This window comes from Neofelis nebulosa, chromosome 4 (genome assembly GCF_028018385.1).
Source record: "Neofelis nebulosa isolate mNeoNeb1 chromosome 4, mNeoNeb1.pri, whole genome shotgun sequence".
Lineage (NCBI taxonomy): Eukaryota > Metazoa > Chordata > Mammalia > Carnivora > Felidae > Neofelis > Neofelis nebulosa.
In genome coordinates, this window is record NC_080785.1 from 157,423,428 (window position 1) to 157,446,101 (window position 22,674).

Sequence of the window (22,674 nt, forward strand, 5' to 3'; positions counted from 1 at the left end):
GCCCAGATGTCCGTAGTACCCAGCTTGGGAACTGCCTGTTTAGGGTGATTTCACGAGTGAAGCCCAGTGATTGGTGAGTATCAGGCGGCAAGATGAAGGCTGTAATTGGGCCCCCTGGTCAGCAAGAGGGGGACTGAAGCAGGCGGAGGAGAGGAGACCCAAAGGAAGAAGTCACAGAGCGGCAGCCTTGAGGTCACTTGGGCCTCAAATTGTCCCGGGCGCCTGGGCTGGGAGGTGAGATAGAGCCTCGGTGCTCTGCAAAGTCCTTCTCAGCTGACAGGTGAACAGGGGTCCAGGGGGAGGGGAGCACGGCACCCTCCAGGGGCCACTGCCCGGCCGAGTGTTCACGGAGGAGATGAAATCAGGGCAGTGGACAGAGGGCTCTTCCAGCCTTGCCGTCTGGCTTCAAGGAACTTTGGCTTTCTGGTCCCGTCTTCTGCTGGAGACTCTCCTGGCGGACTCTAGGGGGCAGCAAGGCCCTGGCTCGCCGGTATCCGCGTTTATCAGCCCTCTGGCCGGTTCTGTCAATTCAGATGAAATTGCTTGTGTCTTTGCACGCTCTAAAAAAAAAAAAAAAAAAAAAATCAACGTTCACAGATGATACTCATATTTTACTGTTTCTTCTATCTTAGTGGACTTCTGCTGACAGGCTTGTTGTAGAAAATTGAGATAATCAAGGGGAGAGTTATCAACCATCCAGAGTTGTCAGCAGTAAGACCGGCACGATTCACATTTTGGAGCACAGAATTCCAATAGAATTTCAGACAATACAGCGTGGAAACGTACGTTCGTAACCTGCCTCTCTTTCGTCTGTAATATCATGGACATCTTTTTGCGTCAAGTACCCTTGAATGCCTTCACTCTTTTTTTTTTTTTTTTAATGTTTATTTTTGAAAGAGAGAGAGAGGGAGAGAGAGACACCGAGCGTGAGCGGGCGAGAGGGGAGAGAGAGAGACACACACACACACACAGAATCTGAAGCAGACTCCAGGCTTTGAGCTGTCAGCGCAGGGCCCGACGACCGTGGGGCTTGAACTCACTTGAACTCACAACCCGCAAGATAGGGACCTGCGGGGAAGTCTCCCCCTCTAATGCCATCACTCTTAAAGGCCTAGTGCACTTTGTTTCACGTTTCGGTGGTGCACCAGGGCATTGTGCCTCTCCTGGAACCCCTCAGCTGAGCACTCTGGATGGTCGCCTGTCCTTGTCCAGCCTGTCCAGCTCTGTAATGTGGAACATTCTAGCTACTGGTGGAGGTTTCAATGCTGGGGTTGTCGATCTTCATAGAGAACGCCACATCATGAGAAGATTAGGTCTGTTTGGAGCACTTCCAAGAAGAGAGATTTAAATTTTTTTTTTTTTTTTTTTTTTTTTTTGCCCAAGAACTTATAAGGCTCCGGCAGACACCTGGTCTTCAGGAAGGATGTGCTTGGGGACCCCAGTGGGGTGAATGGCAGCCCCCAGAAGTTACATCCAAACCCCGACACCCGGAACCTGGGACTGCCTCCTGGTTTGGAAAAGGGTCTTTGCGGATATAATTAGGTGAGTCTCTTGAGATGAGATCATCCTGGGTCATCCATATGGGCCCTAAATCTGATGCCGAGCGTCCTTAAAGGAGAGGCAGAGAGAGACTGAGACGGAGAGGAGGAGAAGGCCGCGTGGAGGCCGAGGCAGAGACTGGGGTGACACGGCCCCAAGCCAAGGACACAAGGAGCGCCCCCGAGCTGGAAGAGGCCAGGGAGAATCCTCCCTCCCCTAGAGCCTTCAGGGGGAGCATAGCCCTGATGGCACTTTGCTTTCAGACTTTTTGGCGTCCAGAACTGCGAGAAGGTAAATTTCTGTTGTTTTAAGGGGCCCATCCGTGGTTATTTGCTGCAACAGCCCCAGGAAGCTAATACAGGATCCAGTCAGAGAAACGAAGGGACTTCTGTGTGGAAAAGAGGGTGCCGTGACTTTGGCCATGCCGGTTGGTCAGCTCCTAGGGACTCTGCTGCCCCCTGGGCTGACCCCTTTACTGGGGGGATCCTCTGGCCTGACATTGTCTAGTGAGTTTGGACAGGAAGCAGTTTTCTTTCTTTCTTCTTAAAGACTTTATTTTATTTTTTTGGAGTTTATTTATTTATTTTGAGAGAGAGAGAGAGAGAGAGAGAGAGAGAGAGAGAATCCCAGGAAGGCTTCGCGCTGTCAGTACAGAGCTCGATGTGGGGCCTGATCTCATGAACCATGAGATCGTGACCTGTGCCGAAGTCGTCAGTCGGACTCAACCGACTGACCCACCCAGGCTCCCCCGGGAAGTGGTTTTTAGACTCCTCCCCAGGCTGCCTCGAATCTAGGACAAGAACTGTGGCCACCAGGCTCTGAGATGAACCGGGAGATGCAGGGAAGAAACAGCCTGAACCTTCGAGAATGCCCTGATGTGACCGGTTAGAGCTGGATGCAGGCCGTCACCTGAGCACTTGCCTTGGCCAGGGGCCTGGGACTATGCCCAGGGGGTCGTGGCCTGGGGAGTATGAGGCTGTGCTTGGATGCTTGCCCACCGTGCTTGGGTGACAGAGGGCTAAATGCCTCCATCCCCTTGGACCGCACACACATGTCCCCTACAAATGGGGACGGCGACAGCTACTTCCAAGGAAGCCAGCTTCAATACGCAGGCATCTGGCTGGATTTTTGTTTTATTTTCCTTCGATGAAGGCAGTGTGATAGACTCTCCACGTAGTATTTATCATTTCTAGGGTCTGAAAGTGTACAACTGGGTGGCCTCTGTACCCCCCAATTTTTCATCAACCCCCGCTCATCAAACCGTCACTCCCCATCAGCCCCTGCCCCCAGCCCCTGGTAGCCTCCGTCCTACTTTGGACTCTATGGATTTGCCTATTCTAGGGACGTTGCATAAGTGGAACCGTGCAGTATTTGTCCTTCTCTGGCTTACTGAACCATAGCTTTTGAACGAGCAAATTAACTATGAAGGGTGGTGTGGCTAAGTCACCTGGCAGGCCCCCACCGACCGCGGGCCCTGGGTTCCCTCCCTTCCTTCCTGTGCCTCATCTCCTGTGGAGAAGCCCTTCTACCCCCCCTGCTCTGTCTCCAGCCCACATTCCTGCCTTTTAGGCTAATTGGAACTGATTGGGTTCCAGAGAGTTCCGGAAGCCCCCCTCGGCGATCAGAGAGACCCCCGATGTCCCAAGGATTTGCTCAGTGAACTGCCAACCCTGAACAATTAAGAGCATTTGCTGGGATTGTGACCAGACGCTGTGGACCCAGAAGTCGGGCCAGGCGCCCTCTCTGCAGACCCAGATTGCATTTGGCTTGTGAACGAACCCAGCATCCAGCTGTCCCCCCACCCCCATAAGGGACCCAGGCCAATGTTCATCTTTTGTCTTTCTTTGTGTGTTTTTTCCTCCTCCCTGTGCTGAATCTCCGGGTTCTGGTTCACGGCTGTCTGAAAGATCCGCTTAATTTTCCTTCTGGGGCGCCTGGGTGGCTCAGTCGGTTAAGCAGCCAACTCTTGATTTCGGCTCAGGTCATGATCTCACGGTTTGTGAGTTCAAACCCCGTGTTGGGCTCTGCACTGATGGTGTGGAGCCTGCTTGGGAGTCTGTCTCTCCTCTCGGCCCCTCCCCTGCTTGTGCTCTCTCTCTCTCTCTCTCTCTCTCTCTCTCTCTCTCTCTCGGAATAAAAATAAATAAGCATTAATTTTCTTCTCACAATTGAACATTTTAGCAAAATCAGACTTTTGGGGAGTGCTGTGTTCTCCCACCCCGTGGGTGTCCCCATGGCCATGAGGTGTCCCCTGCTGATAAGCATGTGGCCGGCACAGTTCTCCCGGAAACACTTGGTTCACAACTGAAGCCTGTTCTCTCTCCTGAATCCAGCAAGGCAGCCGGGAGGTCCAGAAGGGGCATTGGCCGCTGCAGAACGAGTGGTGGCCTGGCACACGCCGTCCTCAGTCCCCAAACGCAGGCAGATGTGTTTCCTCTCTTGCTGCCCGTTGAGGAGGACACAGCCTCTGTCGTGGGCCGAATTGTGTCCCTCACCGATGCTACTACTGACCCCCGGAATTGCATGGCGTGACCTGATTTGGAAAGAGGGTCTTTTTGGATTTAACCAGGTTAAAATGAGGTCATTAGGCTGGGCCTTGATCCAGTGTGACTAGTGTCCTTAAAAAAAAAAAAAAAAAAGGTGAAATTTGGACACAGAGAGAAGAGACATGCACAGAAGGAAGACGGGGAGAAGAGGTGGAGGCAGGAGGAGGTAGAGGCAGAGATTGGGGTCACGCGGCACCAGCCAGGGAACGCCAGAGTCCCCAGGGGCCGCAAAAGGCCTGGAAGGATCTGCCCCTAGAGCCTTCAGAGGGAGCATGGCCTTGCTGATACCTTGATTCTGGACTTCTGGCCTCCAGAACTCTGGGGTAATAAATTCCTATTGTTTTTTGTTTTTAAAAAAATTTTTTTTAAACGTTTATTTATTATTGAGAGACAGAGCATGAGCAGGGGAGGGGCCGAGAGACAGGGAGACACAGAATCTGAAGCAGGCTCCGGGCTCCGAGCTGTCAGCCCGGAGCCCGACGCGGGGCTCGAACTCATGAGCCATGAGATCGTGACCTGAGCTGAAGTCGGACACTCAACCGACGGAGCCACCCAGGCGCCCCAAAATCCCTATTGTTTTATTCCCCCCAGTTTACGGTGCTTTATTCAGTAGCCCAGGACACTCACATCGCAGTAGAAGCCGAGGGCTCCTGAAGCGGCTGACCTTGCAGGTGCCGCTTCCCATCTGAGGTGCGACCCAGACCTCAGATGGCACCCTCCAGCCCAGGGCCTGCCCCAGACAAGGGGTCCCCACACACAGAAACACTCATTCCGACCCCCACCCCCGCCCCACTTCCCATGCTGAGGTTGGCCAGTTTGCTCAGTCAGGACATTTTTAAAAAATATATTTATTTATTTAAGTCATCTCTACACCCAACATGGGGCTTGAACTCACAACGCCGAGATCAAGAGCTGAGTGCTTTTCTGACTGAGCCAGTCAGGCGCCCCTTAGGGCATAAAACACATGGCTTCTTGGGGCGCCTGGGTGGCGCAGTCGGTTAAGCGTCCGACTTCAGCCAGGTCACGATCTCGCGGTCCGTGAGTTCAAGCCCCGCGTCAGGCTCTGGGCCGATGGCTCGGAGCCTGGAGCCTGTTTCCGATTCTGTGTCTCCCTCTCTCTCTGCCCCTCCCCCGTTCATGCTCTGTCTCTCTCTGTCCCAAAAATAAAATAAAAAACGTTGAAAAAACACATGGCTTCCTCATCACGTGACTTCCAACACCAAAAGCAGATTTCGAAGAGGTCCCAGCTATTTTGCCCATTTTTCACGTTCCCAGAAATCCTGTTCTTTGTTTTCTAACTGAAATGCACCTCCCAAACAAGTGTTTCTCCCCTATAAAGATTTTCTGTTGGTTCTGAGCCCTTATAAAATATTTTGTGCCTTTGGGAAACATCCCTGTGTTTTAATTTGTATTAGAACAGAGGATATGCTCGTTGCAAAAAGTACGTGAGATCAAGAGGGTCTCTCTAGGTTTCTCTGAGGGTTTGGTGTGGATCCTTTCCGACACGTGTATGTATCTGTTTTTATTTTTTTTAGAGAGGGGGAGAGTGTGTGCAGGGGAGAGTGACAGAGGGGGAGAGAGAGAGCGTGTGTTTTAAGTAGGCGGGCTCAATTCCACGACCCAGGGATCATGACACGAGCCAAAATCGAGGGTCAGACGCTCAACCGACTGAGCCACCCCGGAGCCCCATGCGTATGTATCTTTCCACAGGTGCACGCTTGTTATTCAACCGAAAGGTATTCATGTGCAAAGAAAGATCGCCCAAAGATCCCTGCCTCGTGGGGCTTACCCTGTAGTGAAGGGAGCTAGACAACACACGGTAAACACAGTAAATAAGTTATCTGGTACATCAGATGGTCGTTCTGTGAACAAGGAACAGAGCTGAGAAAGCTGTGAAGGTGAGGACATCGGGGTGTGAGAGCAGCAACCGTACGTCTTACCAAGAAGAGGGTGAGGAGGTTTGCCACAAAGGTATCCAGCTGACGTGTGTTCCAGGCGGCGAGAGCAGCCAGTGCAAAGGCCCTGAGGCAAGAGCGCCTGGGTGGGAGGAGGAGCCTTCGGGAGTTCTGGAGCAGAGGAGTGAGTATTCTGCCATCTGTTTGCCAGGACAGGGACTGGGAGACCTGTGGGGGCGGTGGCGTCTAGGCAGGTGATGATGGGGCTCACCCGGGGCAGGACAGCAGAGGTGAGGAGAAATGGTCACATTCTGGAAACTCTTTAAAGATAGAGGCAGCATGACTACCTCAGAGGCAGCAGGGAGCTGCTGCCCACAGTTTTTGTCCCGTTCTTCAGTTTCCGTACAAAAATGGAATTATTATCCTCAAATTGTGCGGGATGGCCAGGAATTGGCAAACTAGAGCCCCCAGGCCAAAGCGGACCTGCAGCCTGGTTTTGTAAATAAAGTTTCATTGGCACACAGCTACTCTCATTCATTTACATACGGCTTGCGGCCGCTTTCCTTCTCCAGTGGGGTTGAGCCGTGAACTGCCTGTACAGGCTATCCCTCACTTTATTGTGCCTCGCTTATGCCGCTGTGCAGATGACATGTTTTTCACAAACTCAAGGTTTGTGGCAACGGCAACCTTGCAGTAAGCAAGTCTATCAGCACCGTTTTTCTAACAGTGTTTGCTCGTTTTGTATCTGTCTGTCATATTTTGGTAGTTCTCGTGATATTTCAAACCTGTTCGTTATCGTTGTGTTTGTTACGGTGATCTGTGGTCAGTGATTACAACTCACTGAAAGCTTAGCACTTTTTAGCATTTATAAAGTATTTAAAAAAATTTTTTTTAATGTTTATTTACTTTTGAGAGAGAGAGAGAGACAGAGCGTGAGCAGGGGAGGGGCAGAGAGAGAGGGAGACATAGAATCCAAAGCAGGCTCCAGGCTCCGAGCTGTCAGCAACAGAGCCGGACATGGGGCTCAAACACCCAGACCGTGAGATCATGACCTGAGCCGAAGTCGGGCACTCGACCAACTGAGCCATCCAGGCGGCCCTGTATCTTTCTGTTTAAAGACCTCAAGTGGCTTCTGTTCTCCCACCCTGATCCCTGACTGATACACTATGTCATGATATGTAATACATTACGATACAGCCATAGAACTAGACACAAGTTCAGCCACCCTAAAAGGATGCACGTAGACATCCGTGTCCTAATCTTTGGAACCTGCAGATGTTATGTTTATGGCCAAAGGGACTCTGCAGATGTGATTACATTAAGGATCTTGAGAGGACAGTGAGATTGTCCTAGATTTGCAGGTGGGTCCTGAATATAACCCCAAGTGTTCATTTATTTTATTTTATTTTTTTAATTTTTAAATGTTCATTTATTTATTTTGAGAGAGAAAGAGAGAGAGAGAGAGAGAGAGAGAGAGAGAGAGAGAGAGAATCCCAAGCAGGCTCCGTGTTGTCAGCACAGAGCCCGACACGGGGCTCCGTCTCTCGAACCACGAGATCATGTCCTGGGCTGAAATCAAGAGTCGGACGCTTAACCGACTGAGCCACCCAGGCGCCCCCGCCCCCACGTGTCCTTATGAGAGGGAAGCAGAGGACAGTCTCACACGGCATAGGCGATGAGGCCACAGAAGCAAGAGGTTAGAGTAATGCAGGAAGGGGCCACGAGCCTGAAACTCAGGTCACACTGCTCCTATTTCCATCCAGATGCCAGGGAAGGCAAGGACACGAATTCTCCCCTGGAGGCCCCAGAAAGAGCCAGCCTTGTCGACACCTTGACCGTAGCCTGATGCCGCTGACTGCAGACTTCCGGCCTCCAGACCGTAAGGGGATACGTTCGTGTTGTTCCAGCTGCCAGGTTCACGGCAATTTGTTACAACAGCCATGGGAAGCAAATACAGTCGATCCTCGAACAACGAGGGGGGTAGGGCGGCTGACACTCACTCCCCGCACCATCCCCCTTAGCCCACGGTCAAAAATCTACAGATAACATCCGACTTCCCCAAGACTTAACTGCTAATACCCCACTGGTGACCAGAAGCCTTACCAATAGCACACATAGTCAATTAACCTACACCTCGTATGTCACATGTATTCTATTCTGTATTCTTATGATAGAGCAATCTAGAGAAAAGAAGATCTTAGTAAGAAAATCATAAAGACTGGGGCGCCTGGGTGGCGCAGTCGGTTAAGCGTCCGACTTCAACCAGGTCACGATCTCGCGGTCCGTGAGTTCGAGCCCCGCGTCAGGCTCTGGGTTGATGGCTCAGAGCCTGGAGCCTGTTTCCGATTCTGTGTCTCCCTCTCTCTCTGCCCCTTCCCCGTTCGTGCTCTGTCTCTCTCTGTCCCAAAAATAAATAAAAAACGTTGAAAAAAAAAATTTTTAAAAAGAAAATCATAAAGAGGATGGGGGCGCCTGGGTGGCTCAGTTGGTTGGGCATCCGACTTCAGCTCAGGTCACGATCTCACGGTCCGTGGGTTCGAGCCCCGCGTCGGGCTCTGCGCTGACAGCTCGGAGCCTGGAGCCTGTTTCTGAGTCTGTGTCTCCCTCTCTCTCTGCCCCTTCCCCGCTCATGCTCTGTCTCTCTCTCTCTCTCAAAAATAAATAAACATTAAAAAAAATGTTTTTAAATGGGGTGAACTGGGGGTGCCTGGGTGGCTTAGTCAGTTAAGTGTCCGACTTCAGCTCAGGTCAGGATATAATGGTTTGTGGGTTCGAGCCCCGCGTCGGGCTCTGTGCTGACAGCTCAGAGCCTGGAGCCTGCTTCGGATTCTGTGTCTCCCTCTCTCCCTGCCCCTTCCCCGCTCACCCTCTGTCTCTCTCTGTCTCTCAAAAATGAATAAACATTAAAAAAAATTAAGAAAAAAAAAAAAAGAACCGTGCATCTTAAGTGGACCTGCCCACGTGAAATGCGTATTGTTCAAGGTCAGCTGTACAGCAGGCACAGATTGTTCGGCAAGTTGTTCTTTCATTGAACAATCTGTCCTGTATCTTTCCGTGTCAGCATATCTGGCTCCTCTCTGCTCTTTATATCAACTACCTGCTATCTTGTCGGGTGGACGCGACCTTGTTTACTTAGTCCTTCTCCCCTCCTGATGGGCATTTAAGGTCCCTCCAAGGTTTCGCTGTTGCCCCGTCCGGTCACAGCTTGGTATGCGAGCGTTCATTAACTGCATTTGGTCTTTTCCCCCCTTTTTGACTGATGAAAAATGACTCATGTGTGTTCCTGATGAAAAGGGCCCTGGGGCTTATCCGCCTCCACCCCCGCCACCCCCCCTCTCCCCCCCGCCCTACCCCCGCCCCTGGCTCTGCTCCCTCCACAACTGGCCTGGGACCCGTTCCCAAACAGCTCACTCAGCAGATGTTTGATGATTTCAGAAAGCGAGAGGGTCGCGGGTCACGTCCATCACCTCTGTGCAGAGCCCCCTAGGACCGCGGCCCCCGTGCTGCCTGGCGAAGCCGAGTCGGGAGCCTCGCCAACATCGTGACCACACGGGCTTCCACCTTTCTTGTCTCCTCAGTCACTTCCGTAGAGGGCTAGCTCCGCTTACAAAGCAAACAAATATTTTCCTGTCGGCACCACACTTTTCCCCGGAGACCTAAAAGCTTCTGGGCTCCGGGTCCCGGGCTGCCCTGGCCACGGGCCAGCGATTCGCGCGCTCACACAGCAGCATCCCATCCGCCCCAGCCTCCCCGAGCGGCTGCGAGAGGCCCGGGGACACCAGGCCATTAGGATCCACATCCTAGTCTGTCCTGTCCTCGGATCTGGCATCAGGGATGAACAGGTGAAGGCAGATAAGTGGAGTTCCAAGGGGGACCTGACCAGTGGCCCAGCCAAAGCGCTTTGCAGTTACTCTGCGAACGAGACATGTTCTTATGGAGTTTTGGAGACACGTTAGGCAAAAAGACGTGTGAAACGACAGGTATCCCTCGCAGAGAGAGACAAGCCTTTATGCGCTTTCCTATTCCAACGCCTGTGTCCTGGTGGCTGGAGGGAGTTTGGGGTGCTGCCCGGCCTCGTTCTGAGCTGTTCCCCGTAGCTCATCTTCACCCCCTTGAATGTCTTGGCATCTCACGTCTCTTTGCGTCTCCTTTGATAACGAGGCATCCGGGTAAGATGTGAGCACTGGAGCCTGAAGACCCTAACTCCAATGGAGGCTGCATTCTCTGGTTCCAGAGTCGGGATTAGGACTCAGACATCATTTGGGGAGATTGTGGGGGGGAGGGGGGCAGGGGGATGGACTTCAGCTCACTACAGAGGCCAAGCTCAAGATTCCCCAATTCTGGGGCGTGTGGGTGACTCGGTTGAGCAACCGACTTAGGCTCAAGTCACGATCTCATGGTTTGTGAGTTTGAGCCCCGCGTCGGGCTCTGTGCTGGCAGCTCAGAGCCTGGAACCTGCTTCTGATTCTGTGTCTCCCTCTCTCTCTGCCCTTCCCCCGATCATGCTCTGTCTCTCTCTGTCTCAGAAATAAACATTAAAAAAAAAATTAAAAAGAAAAGATTCCCCAATTCTAACAGCACCCAACTTTTTACTGACCAAGCTTTCAAAATGGCAAATGAAATAATCGTGGCTATTAGAAAACAGATCATTTGCGGATTATTAATGGTAAATAAAGGATTTCTTTCTTAGTGGAAGTATTGTAGACTTAAATTGGGCTCAGTTATACGCTCCTAGTGTAGAAAACAATCAGGGGATGGCTTACTTTGTGTATGAGGTGCAAAATGTAGTCGGAGCACTAATACCAACAGAGGCTTTAACATTTCTTTGAGATCCTCACAGATTAGTGCATCAGACTGAAAAACAGCCCCTTGCTTTCTTTTGTGTTTTCCTTCCTTCCTTCCTTCCTTCCTTCCTTCCTTCCTTCCTTCCTTCCTTCTTCCTTTTTCTTTTTCTTTCTTTCTTTCTTTCTTTCTTTCTTTCTTTCTTTCTTTCTTTCTTTCTTTCTTTTTCTTTTTTTCTTCCTTCCTTCCTCCTTCCCTTTTCTTTCTTTCTTTCTTTCTTTCTTTCTTTCTTTCTTTCTTTCTTTCTTTCTTTCTTTCTCTTCCTTCTTTTCTTCCTTCCTTCCTCCTTCCCTTCTCTTTTCTTTTTTTCTTTCTTTCCTTCTTCCTCCTTCCCTTTCATTTCCTTTCTTTCTTTCTTTCTTTCTTTCTTTCTTTCTTTCTTTCTTTTTCTTTTTTTCTTCCTTCCTTCCTCCTTCCCTTTTCTTTCTTTCTTTCTTTCTTTCTTTCTTTCTTTCTCTTCCTTCTTTTCTTCCTTCCTTCCTTCCTCCTTCCCTTCTCTTTTCTTTTTTTCTTTCTTTCCTTCTTCCTCCTTCCCTTTCATTCCCTTCCTCTTTCTTTCTTTCTTTCTTTCTTTCTTTCTTTCTTTCTTTCTTTTCTTTCTTTCTCTTCTCTCTCCCTTTCCTTCTTTCTTTCTTTCTTTCTTTCTTTCTTTCTTTCTCTTTCTTCTCTCTCCCTTTCTTTCTCTTTCTTTTCTTTCTTTCTTTCTTTCTTTCTTTCTTTCTTTCTTTCTTTCCTTCTTTCTTCTTTCCTTCCTCCTTTTCTTTCTTTCTTTCTTTCTTTCTTTCTTTCTTTCTTTCTTTCCTTCTTTCTTTTCTTTCTTTTTTTCTTCCTTCCTTCCTCCTTCCCTCTTCTTTCTTTCTTTCTTTCTTTCTTTCTTTCTTTCTTTCTTTCTTTCTTTCTTTCTTTCTTTCTTTCTTTCTTTCCCTTCCTTCCTTCCTCTCTTTCTTTCTTTAGAACATTTAAGTTGGGGCCAAGTCCCAAGTCTGCCATTTTGAGGAACTCCCACAGGTACAGGGGAGCTGCCAGCCTCCCAACCCTCCACGAGGATAGAACCGACCATGCAGAGGCTGCTGGGAACAGTGTTCCAAGCAGAGAGGGCAAGGCCAGTGGCAGAAGGGCAGAGTGTGGCTGGAGGGTATGTGCGAGGGGGGCGGGGTGCTCTGAGATCTGGGCTCTAACTGGGCAGCCAGTGTTTCTGGAATGCAGCCCCCTTGTCTGAGGACTGGGGACAATAGTCATCCTTGCTGAAGGTGGTTATGAAAAAAAAAAATGACATGATTAATTCCTGCTACATGGTGCTCACTCCATAAAGGCCAACGGTTACTGTTATTGGTGGTTTCACTGTTGCTGCTGTCTTTGGGACTTTGGGGCCCTTTCTTATTCTCAGCAGAACCACTGTTGTCTCTCTCCACCGGTTTGATAAGCTGTGAAGAAGGCCTCAGGAATGAACCTTGAAACATCGTGCTGAGTGAGGGAGGCCAGTCCCAAAATCCCACATGATGTGTGATCCCATTGACATGAAACGTCCAGAAGACCCAAATCCATAGAGACAGAAGGCAGATTAGTGGTTGCCAGGGACTGGGGGTGGGGTGGGGGATGGATGGTGACTGCTCATGGGAACGAGCTCTCCTTTCGGAGTGATGAAAATATTCTAGAATTAGGTTATGGTGACAGCACAACTCTGTCAATATACTAAAAACTATTGAATTGTACATTTGAAATGGGTGAACTTTATGGGAAGTATATCTTTTTTTTTTAATGTTTATTTTTAAGAGAGGCAGAGCGTGAGCAGGGGAGGGGCATAGAGAGGGGGAGACACAGAACTCAAAGCAGGCTCCAGGCTCTGAGCTGTCAGCACGGAACCCGACACAGGGCTTGAACTCACAGATCATGAGATCATGACCTGAGCCAAAGGTGGAGGCTTAACTGACGAGCCACCCAGGCACCCCGGGAAGTATATCTTGATAAACTGTTAAAAAAAAAAAAAAAGGAAAGGAATGGAAAGAGTCCCATGGAAAAGGTAGAGGGTGGTGAGGCCTGGAGTCTGCCCCCTAGAGCTGAAGTCCATTGGAGACAAGGCAGGTGACTCTGGGGAGGTAGGAATGACACCCCCCAGCTCACAGGGCAGCAGGGGCTGAGGACCCAGGGTGGGGTGGGACATGCGCCTGGGGGGCCAGGACAGCAAAGCAGCCTTGGCAGCTTTGCATGGAAACATCTCCTCCTGCAAACCGGCCCCTGGGAGCTGCTTCCTTCCACTCCCAGGCCACCTGGTCCCTGTGTCACACCCAGGAGGCCCCCCCACCTGCACTATGGGAAACAGGTGCCCTTTATGGACCACTGAATACATCCTGGACATAGAGCTGGCCTTCCAACCTCAGTTCTGGTCCCCACTGGTGCCCTGTGAGGTGAGTTCTGCTGTCAGAGGTTCTGGAACTCGCCTGTTTAGAACTGATTTCCCTAAACGTTGTGGACCCTCAAGGGCTGGGCCAGTCTGGTTCCATCTTTAAATACCTGGTTCACTGGCCTAGTGGGTGGTGACCTTGGATGCTTGGTGAGAGAAGAAGGAGAAGACGCGCTCGCCTCACCCGAGGGCTGACTGCACCTGCCCACCTGACCCAGGGGGTCTTGTCCCTGCCTACCTCAACTGGCCCAGACATGCCATTGGCCCGGTGGCTGTCTTGGGCTCTGTCCCCTGCAGACCCAATGTCCTGCAGGGCTGGGTGAGTCCCCACAGGGAGCAGAGGATGCTTACAGCCAGTTGCCTCCTGGCCCAGGGTGTGTCCGGAACATTCCTGGCACCGAGCTGGCATCTTCCCCAGGACAGAAGTGGCCGGCGGAGCTGAGACGGGCCAGGGCGTTTACTGTGGTGCTTTTATTTCCAGCCTGTTTGCCCAGAAGGCAGAACCAGCCAGGGTGCCCATTTTGGGGGTGAATTGTCTGGCCGTCAGTCTTCTCACCCGCCAGGCCTCAGAGCTGGCCGGAGTACCGTCTGAGGCTGGTCCCTGCTCTCATCTCACTGGGGCCTCCAAGAATGAGTGGTTGGGCCATGGTGGCAGCCCAAGGGACAGATAAAAGCCTGGGGGTGTCTGACTCCCTGCCATGCCCAGGGCTCTGGCTGTGTAAGAAGGGCTGTAGGTGGTGCCTCTACCCTCCTCCCAGCACAGGCACACGCATCCCAGGATCACTCTTTCCATCGGTGCACGGGCCCCCGGGGAGGTGGGCCAGGCGCAGCACAGGTTATAGGGATTCATTTGGAGTCACAGCCACTCAGCTGAGGGACCCCCCCGGGCGGGGCTTCGCGATCTCGACGCACCTGGACAGGACCTATGAGACCAGAAAGAGCTGTGTGGAAAAAAAAAAAAACAAAAAAAACAAAAACGGGGCGCCTGGGTGGCTCAGTTGGCTAAGCATCTGACTTCAACTCAGGTCATGATCTCACGGTTCATGGGTTCGAGCCCCGCGTCGGGCTCTGTGCTGACAGCTTGGAGACTGGAGCCTGCTTCGGATTCTGGGTCTCCCTCTCTCTCTGTTCCTTCCCCACTTGCGCTCTCTCTCTCTCTCTCTCTCTCTCTCTCTCTCTATATATATATATATATATATATATCTCACAAAAATAAAGATTAAAAAAATTTTTAAAAAAAAGGAAGAAAGAGCTGTGTGGGTGCAGAGGCCACATCAGTGAGTGATCTCCTGAGGGTGGCCTGCGGGGGTTAGGGGGGGATGTCTGGGGTCTGTCCCAGGGACAACGGGACAGCTGAGCGGCAAGCTGGGGCCTGAAGATCATAGCTTTTGCCCTGAGGTGAAAACCTAGAAGTTGGGGTCTCAGGGAAGTGGTTCTGGGGACGTCCGACCGGAAGTTTCTGCTATCAAGTCTGGAGTAGTGAGGCTGGTGCGTGTTCCCAGAGTGTGGGCCGGGGTCAGCTGCAGGCCGCCAAGACCACCCTGACACTGCCCTGGGGGCCCACAGGTGACCTGAGAGCTGAAAGGTTGGCTATGCCTGACCCCGGGGATTGTCTGCCCATCGTTCCCTCGCCAGGGCCTGCAGCCCACAGGTGGGGACCCAGGGTGGCTTGAGATCTGGGTTCCTGCACCCCAAGAGGGCCCACTGCAGCTAGATTCACCCCTCCCTGGTTCCCCATGCTCCTTGCAGTGGGCACGAGCTCCTTCCTGTCGGCAGGATGCTCTGTGACATTGCTGTGGCCAGGGCAGCATCCGGGGACTGCTGGCTTCTCCCCAACCCAGAGCAGGCAGAGTCCAACAGCGCACTTCAGGCCCGTGATCCCACGCGGCAGGGTTCTGAGACGCCTCTCCCTCCTCCGAAAGTCCTCGCCCTGTGGCCCAATCTCGTGCCGTAGCTCTTGAATCCAGAAAAAAATGTATGTTTCTGTTTTTATAAACAGATTTATTGAGGCACAGCCAGCACACAATAAACTGCACACATCTGTGTAAAATATCGGACTGGCTAAGTTTTGACATATGTACTTGCCCGTGAAACCGTCACCGCGGTCGAGATCCTGAACACAACCAGTGCCTCCCCTCCTCCCCCCAAAGGTCCTTGGGACCTAAAAGCAAACTTCTGTTTCTTGTACTGTACTCACAGTACTTCTGACACCGAATGTGGGTTTTCCACACCGAGCAATTATTATAATTATTATTTTTTAAAGCAGACTTCATGCCCAGTGCGAGGCCCAACACAGGGCTTGAATTCGCAACCCTGAGATCGAGACCTGAGCTGACATCAAGAGTTGGGCGCTTACCGCACTGAACCACCCAGGCGCCCCCACCCTGGGCAATTCTGAAACCACCCAGAGATCGCACAGACCCCACAGGTGAGAGCCTTCCTTGGTCCCACAAGACGGCCCCCACTTCCGACCCCAGCTACAAATCCGGGTCTCCAGGACTTCTGACAGACTGGCTACAAATCAGGGGGTTCCAATGACCCCCTTTTGGGATTCCATAATCTGCTAGATCTGCTCATAGAACTCAGGAAAGTGCTTTACTTACTGTCACCAGTTTACTATAAAGGATGCCACTCGGGAACAGCCAGAGGAAGTGACGCGTAGGGCAGGGGATGTGGGAAGGGGTATGGGGTTTCCATGCCCTCCCTGGGTGCGCCCCCCACCAGCACCGCCACGTGTTCACCAAACCAGAAGCTCTTCGAGCCCCGTACTTTTGGGTTTTCACAGAGGCTTCAAGACATAGTCATGATTCACGCCATCATTGGCCATCGGTGATTATTTCCAGCCCCTCCTGCCTCTTTGGAATCTAATCACATAGTTGGTTCCCTGACAGCCAGCCCCCATCCTTAGCTGTGTTCCAAAAGTCATCCCGTTCACAGAAAGTTGGGGGTCGTTGAAAGGGTTTGTCATGAATAACAAAAGACCCTCCTACTTCAGAAACGGGGGACGGAAAGTAAATAGTACAAAAGATGCTTCTATCGCTCATCGCTTAGGACAAGGGTTTTAGGAGCTCTGTGCTGGGAACCAGAACAAAAACCAAATATGGTTTCTTGTTGCCTCATGATAACAAGAACAATAGTTCTAATCTGTCCTGCCTGCCCCTCCCTCTCTTTCTCAAGCAGCCACTGGTCAGCTTTGGGCCACTCTAGATTAGTGTGCATTTTCTAGAATTTTCTATAAGCAGAACTTATAGAAACTGCTCTTTTTTGTTTGTCTTCTTTCACTTAGCACCACATTATCGAGATCCATCAACGTTGTTGCCCCATCAGTATTTCTCCCTTTTTCAAATTGCTTCATGGTATTGTTCCATTGGATGAACGCGATTCCTTTCTATCAAGCGCTTTCTGTAGGTCAGGTACTGTCCCAGTGAGTCTAATCTCCAACTTCAGGTTTTGTTTTGTTTTTTTAATTTTTAATCTTTACTTATTTTTGAGAGAAAGAGAGAGTGAGACAGTGCAATCTTTATTTTTGAGAGAGAGAGAGAGTGAGAGCACAAGCAGGGGAGGGGCAAGAGAGAGAGGGAGACACAGAATCTGAAGGAGGCTCCAGACTCTAGAGCTGTCGGCACAGAGCCCGACGCGGGGCTTGAACTCACGAACTGTGAGATCATGATCTGAGCCGAAGTGGGACACTTAACTGACTGAGCCACCCAGGAACCCCTGAAATTAACCATTTTAAAGGGAACAATTCAGCACTTGGGTGGCTCAGTCAGTTGAGCCTCCAATTTTGGCTCAGGTCATGATCTCGTGGCTTGTGGGTTTGAGCCCTGTGTCGGGCTCTGTGCTGACAGCTCAGGGCCTGGAGCCTGCTTCAGATTCTGTGTCTCCCTCTCTCTCTGCTCCTCTCCTGCTCACATTCTCTCTCTCTCTCTCTCTCTCTCTCTCAAAAATAAATAAACATTAAAAAAATTCAAAGGGAACAATTCATTTGTATATTCAAGATGTTGGGCCACTATTACCTCTGTCTCGTTATATAGAACATTTTTATCACCCCTGAATGAAACCCGTACCCATTAGCAGTCACTCCTTATTCCTCCTTGAGTCCTGAAAGTAGCCAGCAATCAGATTTCCAGTGTGACCCCCCCCCCCCCAGATCTGTCCCTGTTGCAAAGGCCAAGGGGAAGGACATGCACCCGCCTGCCCCTCCCTGGCAGGGTACCCTGTGCAGAGGGTACCCTGTGCTGGGGGGCAGTGGAAGAATGTGCCCAGACTCTCTGTGTCCTGCCCTGAGATTTCCACTTCTGAGTGGTCCCCTGTATCTGCAGGGCCACCGTGGCCTGGAGCCAGCTCTGCTGCTCGGTACAGACCAGCACCGTCCCCCATGGCCTGTCCAGGTTCGAGCGACACCGAACATCTCAGCGTATTGCCCCAGCGAGCCAAGCAGGGCCTGTCACTCCTGGAACAACACCATGGAGAAAAGCTTTGGCCTTGTGGGGGCGGTAGGGGTGGGGTGAGGCGAGGCGCTGGGGGTGTGCAGGGTTGCTGCTCCAAGCCTAGGGATCTGGAGCAGGATGGACTTGCTGGATCCAAATTTCCAAAGCAAATTCAACAGGTTGAATGTCCAAGAGGCACATTGGGCCTGGGTGGGGCCACATTGGGCCCAACACTCCCTGCCAGCCACCGAAGAGCCAGGCTTCTGTTTCTTGAGCAACAGCTTTATTGAGATACGTCATACAATTCACCCTTCTATTTAATTTAATTTTTTTATTTTAGAGAGAGAGGGAGAGAGAGATCTCAAGCAGGCTCCACGCCCGGCAAGGAGCCCAACACGGGGCTCGATCCCACAGTCCTGGGATCCTGACCTGAGCCCGAATCAAGAGTCGGATGCTCCTCTGACTGAGCCCCCCAGGCGCCTTCTAATTCGCGCTTTTGAAGTGTTCAGTACGCTGGTTTGTAGTATGTTCACAGAGTCGTGCAACCGCTCCCGCTTTAGAACCTTTTAGAACATTTCCATCACCCCCAAAGGAGACCTCGTCCCCACCCCCCTGCCCCAGCCCCTGGCCACCGCTCATCTTTCTGTCGCTGTGGATTGGCCTGTCTTTGATAGTTCATATAAATGGAATCACACCCTATCTGTCTGTTTGTGCCTGGCTTCTTTCTCTCCGCGCGATGTTTTCGAGGTCCGTGCAACCTTGTAATGCGAGTCAGGGCTTCCCTCGGCTTATGGCTGAGTAATATTCCGTTGGTTGCGTGGTGGTCGGACCACATTGTATCCATTCACGTGTTGATGGACATTTCCGCTGCTTCTGCCTTTTGGCGATTGTGCCTAGTGCTGTTGTGAACACGTGTGTTCAATCTGTTTGAACACTTGCTTTCAAATCTTTGGGCACAAGCCTAGGGGTGGAGTTGCGGGGTCCTTTGCAAACTCTGCGTTTAACTTTTGAAAGAATCATTTCCTTCTTTGGTTGAGGTTATTAAAAAGATGATAATGAACACCTTACTCTCTGTCCCACCCCGTTAGAGTTGTCAAATAAAGCACAGGACAGACACCCTGTCAAATGTGAATCTTACAGGGGCGCCTGGATGGCTCAGTGGTTGAGCATCTGACCCTTGATTTTGACTCAGGTCATGATCCCAGGGTCTTGGGATCAAACCCCATGTCAGGCTCCATGCTGAGCGTAGAGCCTGCTTAAGATACTCTCTCTCTCTCTCTTCTCTCTGTCTCTCTCTCTCTCTCTCTCTCTTGGCGCCTGGGTGGCTCAGTTGATTGAGCATCTGGCTTTAGCTCAGGTCATGATCCTCACAGTTTGTGAGTTCGAGCCCTGCATCGGGCTCTGTGCTGACAGCTCAGAGCCTGGAGCCTGTTTCGGATTCTGTGTGTCTCTCTCTCTCTGCTCCTCCCCTGCTTGTGCGCTCTCTCTCTCTCTCTCTCTCTCTCTGTCAAAAATAAATAAACGTTAAAAAAAATAAAAAAAAAAAAAAAGATTTTTCTCTCTCTCCCTTTGCCCCTCTCCCCTACTCGTACTCGCTCTCTTCTCAAATAAAAAAATAAATTAAAAAAAATGTAAATCCTATTTAAGGGACAAATACATTTATTTTTAGTGTAAGTACATTCCAAATATTGCATTGGATATACTTATACACACATCCAATTTTTTTTTTTGGTCATTTATCTGAGATTCAAATTTAAATATATTTTTATTTGCTAACTCTGGCAACCCTGCACCTAATTCATGCCTTTTCTCTGCTGAAGACATTGTTATTTAGCCCCATGCTTACTTAAAATCTGTCTTTTGCGTATATACCCCAACACGGAGTTGCTGGGTCATATGGTAATTCTACGTTTAGCTTTCAAGGGACCACCAAACTGTTTTCCATCATGGCTGCACCATTTCACATTCCCACCAGCCCTGCACCAACTTTTCCACCTCCTCCCCAGAACTTGTTATGGTCTATTTAAAAAATTCGTTGGGGCGCCTGGGTGGCGCAGTCGGTTAAGCGTCCGACTTCAGCCAGGTCACGATCTCACGGTCCGTGAGTTCGAGCCCCGCGTCAGGCTCTGGGCTGATGGCTCGGAGCCTGGAGCCTGTTTCCGATTCTGTGTCTCCCTCTCTCTCTCTGCCCCTACCCCGTTCATGCTCTGTCTCTCTCTGTCCCAAAATAAATTAAAAATGTTGAAAAAAAAAATTTAAAAAAAAAAAAAAAAAAAAAAAAAGAAAAAAAAAAAATTCGCAACAACGTTGTAAGAGGTGTGAAATGGCATCTCATTGTGGTTTTAATCTGCAGTTCCCCTGACGCTTAGTGATGTTGAGCCTCTTCTCATGAGCCTGTCCGCCATCGGTACCGCCTTCTTCGGAGAAACATCTATTCAGATCCGTTGCTCATTTTTTGATTGGGTCGTTTGCCTTTTGTTGTCATTGAGCTGTTGGTGCTCTTTATATATCCTGGATGTGAATCCTTTGCCAGATATATGACTTGCAAATATTTTCTCCCATTCTGTGGGTTGTCTAAGATACTGTTATTTACATCACCCGTTTATGGTGATTTGTTACAGGAGCCACTCATGCAGAAACTCATACAGTGTTCTTCCTCCCATGCCCCTGCCTGGCCCGGGACGCACGTGTGATATGTGCATGTGCGCACACGCACCCCGCCCCCCCACCTCCCCCAGACATTTTGGTTGTTGCCGGGGCGGGTGAATGCTCACTTCTCTCCATGGGCAGCAGGGAGAGAACCGGGTAGATCTCAGCCTGGATGTTTCCCGATCTGTAAAAGTGCTGCTCCAAGGAGGGCCCCAGCAGCCTTTGCACCTTGCTTCCGAGCAGCGTCTCCCACGTGCTCTTCTTGGGCGTCTTTTCTAAACACCTGGGAGTTCTTGAGAAGATGCTGAGGTTGGGGCACACAGCAGGCGGTGAGGACGTGCACACCCTTGCTCCTCCTTGTTCTCTACTCCATCTTTGCGGTCGTGGCTGCGGTGGCCGTGGTTCAGTCGCTGACATGCAGGTTTTTGTCCGCATCCAGGAGCTACACACCCTCGAGGTGGCCATCCGGGAGCCGGTTGCCCACATCAAGGCTCACGGAGCCTCACTGGAGGGCATCGCCCCAGAAGATCAAGTCAGATTCCTGGCAGGTACGCCCCCTAGAGGATGAGGCCACCCGGGGTCAGTGTGGAGCCGGGGCTCTGACCCCTGGAAGGAGGTTGGGAAAGTCCGTGGTTCCTTGGTCTGTGCTGGGAAAGTAAGAGGGAGGACTCCCAAGGTGGCCAAACAGGAGAAAACAAAGACGGGCCGAGTCAAGCAGGGGACACAGTACAACCTGCATTTTTTCTATGTTGTGCCTACCTTTGGCAAGAAGAAGCCCCCCCCCCCCCCATGCCAACTCTTAAGTCCATTGTAATCTTGGCTTTCTGCAATAAAGCCACTTACCTAGTTCAGTCACACACACACACATACACGCACACACGCACACACACAAAGATATTGAGGTTGGCTCCCTGGACCCTCGGGGTTTGGGAAAAACCAAGAAGCCCTCCTGCCCATTTTCTTTGCTGAGATCAGGTGAGGCTGGCTGAGGCCTACTCTGGACCCCAGGCCCAGGCAGTGGGCTCACACTGGCGGTGGGGAGAGACCTCTGACCCCCTGTGGAGCCAGCACCCCTGTCCTCACATCTCTGGGACAGGAATCCCTTCCTCACCTAGCCTGCTTCTGTCTCTCAGGCGGCAGGAAGTGCAAGTGCTTGGGTCTTGTCCAAATTGCCTTCCTGCACCCTCTCCCTGGCTGCTGTTTTCCCCTGCGTCCTCCCTTCCCTGCTTTGGGGGGGATCGACTGCGGCACCTCCTTCCTCCATCAGGTTGTCCCTCTTCCTGTGGACGAGCATGAAGGCTGCTTCTGGTTATTCACTGCCCCCAACAAAGCTGCTGTGAAAGCTCCTGGCAGGATCACCTTGGCATCTGTCCAGCGGGGTCAGAGGTCACATGCAGTTTCAGCTTTTTTAGTATGGCCAGCGGTTCCCCAAGTGATGTCACTGCTGTGCCCCACAGCTGTTCCTGCACACAGGCATGCATGGCTCCCCGCTCTGGCTTTGGGGTCCTGGCCATGCTGTGCAGGAGCCCTATACCCTGAGGGGGATAAGTCTGCACGTCTGTCTTCCCATGCCAAGTTCAGACTGCTGACTGCTCGGAGGGTCTAGGAGCTGGCTGGCCCCATGGAAAGATAAAATGCTTCTCTCTCTCTCTCTCTTAATTAAAAAAAATTTTTTTAACATTTATTTATTTTTGAGACACAAAGCATGAGCAGGAGAGGGGCAGAGAGAGAGGGAGACACAGAATTCGAAGCAGGCTCCAGGCTCCGAGCTGTCAGCACAGAGCCCGACACGGGACTCGAACTCATGAACCATGAGATCGTGACCTAAGCTGAAGCTGGATGCTTAACTGACTGAGCTACCCAGGCACCACCCTCTCTCTTTTTTAAGTTTATTTATTTATTTGTTTATTTATTTACTTATTTATTTAGAGAGCAGAGGAAGGGCAGAGAGAGAAGGAGAGAGAGAATCCCAAGCAGGTGCCACATGGTCAGTGCAAAAACCGACGTGGGGCTCGGTCCCACGAACCGTGAGATTGTGACCTGAGCTGACACCAAGAGTTGGCCGCTTAACTGACTGGGCCACCCAGGTGCCCCCAAAATACTTCTCAACAAGAGGACCATCTACCTCGTCTGCCCAAACCCCGCCCACTATGCCTCTCATCACTGACATGCTAAGAGATGTTTAACAATCTCCAGGTAGGACAAACCTAGCCGGTTCCACCTTGACGTGACATTCCTAAAAATGACCACGCTCTGCAAATTTGCACCAACCACAGCGCTTATGGGGAAACGGGGACAGGTCACAGCTTTTCAACTTGTCAGTGACACATTAAAAAATAGATAGGTACCTACTAAAAACAGTAGGGCAATTG

At 51.0% G+C, this 22,674-nt stretch overlaps 1 pseudogene; it reads left to right on the forward strand.

The window, feature by feature from the left end:
- Positions 1-20,711: 20,711 nt before the first annotated feature.
- Positions 20,712-21,154, forward strand: LOC131508474 (ubiquitin-like protein FUBI; annotated as a pseudogene).
- The last annotated feature ends 1,520 nt before the right edge of the window (positions 21,155-22,674 follow it).